Raw genomic sequence first — 1,657 nt, forward strand, 5'->3', positions numbered from 1 at the left:
CACAACTTACCAATTTCAAATGTACAAGAGTAGAAAACTTTTACTCTTACATTTGACAAGTGTTTTAAACCTTCTTTAAGACATGTCACTCAAGTTACAATCTTAGAGTATAACTCTAAGAATTGTTTTTGGAACGAAGTATAAGTCATCTTCTTGATTTAACCACTTCAACAATTCATAGCTCCTCTTCTTAGCTACCAGAATGCACTTAGAGGATGAATTGTGATAAGGTCTCTTAATCATTAAGATGATTATATAACATGATACTAAAGTACTCTCCCATCTTTTCAGATTTGAGAAACTTTTATCTTTCTGTCTAAGTTGATTCTTCTTATTCGCTCTGCCATACATTGAAACCTTTTCCAATGTCTCAGAATTACACTTAAGCTTGTAAGTATAACCATATTTACTGAATTTTAGTAAATAATGACGAATAGACTTAACGATTATTTGTGGCGGGCTTGATCAGTGCACAAGAATGTGTACTCGATCCTTTACTTGACTCACACATCCATGTGAACAAGTAGTTAGTCTTAATTTTTCCAATGCTTGAAAGTTCTTATTCATCATGCTATACAACTTGCATGATTCCAAGTTTCTATCCAACTGAAACTTAGGTGATGAGAATCTTTCTTTATTTGGTAAATTTAGACACTACCACAAATGAAAGAATCAAATTCATATTTCCACTCTTGCTCTTAATGGAATCTTATAAGCAACAAAAGTTTTCACAAATGCCATTGTAAGGATATTTTAAAATAAATAAAATCAAAAAAAAAAATTCTTTTATTTTAAAACTTTGCGGAAAACTATTCTTACAATGCAAAAGCACATGAAAACTTTGTTGTTAATTATTCCAAAGCAATATATCATAACTCTTAAGAAGTAGCTCAAGAATCCGATCTTCAAACTATGCGATAGAAATCCATCTATGCCATCAGATTCAACATATTCTTTCTTTAAGTTTCTTCACTTTTTCTTTGATTCTTAAAACATCAACATGTGACCCAGTCACATCATGTATCAAGAATCTCAGAATAGAAACTTAGCAGAGTTAGATAGTGGACTTTACCCAAAGTAGAGTCAAACTTATTGACTTTAATATCCTTAGGTAAATTTGGCAGCTTCGCAACCAATGCCCCTTTCTTTGGCAATAGACCCTTGATAATGGGACTATCTCAGACTTAGCCGTTCTCTTTACCATTTGGTCAACCGAGTTGACTATGGTCGATCCCTTTCCATTGGGAAGAGAGAGCTTTACTGGATATCCAATGTTATCATTGTCAATGTCCATAAAGTTTTAGGAAGTTGATCTTAGCAAATAGATAAGATCATTAAGGGTCTTATCATAGTCTGTTTCATAGGAGTCCCAAAGGAACTCACTATGTGACTTAGAAAATAGTTGAGTCACCAACTTTCTCAAGACTTTGACACCCAACTCTCCCGGCTTGTCAATATCTGACTACATCTCCAAGATGTGATCACATATAGACCTTTGCTTGAGTGACCTTAAACTTTTCAGGAACTTGTGGGTTAGGGAGAATAATTGGAGGAGGTGAAAGAAGTATGATTTCCATGGGACATCATCTTCATTTAGGAAAGCTTGTTTCAAGAGATTTGGGAAGATCATATTTTGGGAGATATTCAAGAGAGTTGA

The sequence above is a fragment of the Lactuca virosa genome, chromosome 2 (assembly GCF_052849685.1).
Source record: "Lactuca virosa cultivar CGN04683 chromosome 2, Lactuca_virosa_CGN04683_v6, whole genome shotgun sequence".
In the NCBI taxonomy this organism is placed as follows: domain Eukaryota; kingdom Viridiplantae; phylum Streptophyta; class Magnoliopsida; order Asterales; family Asteraceae; genus Lactuca; species Lactuca virosa.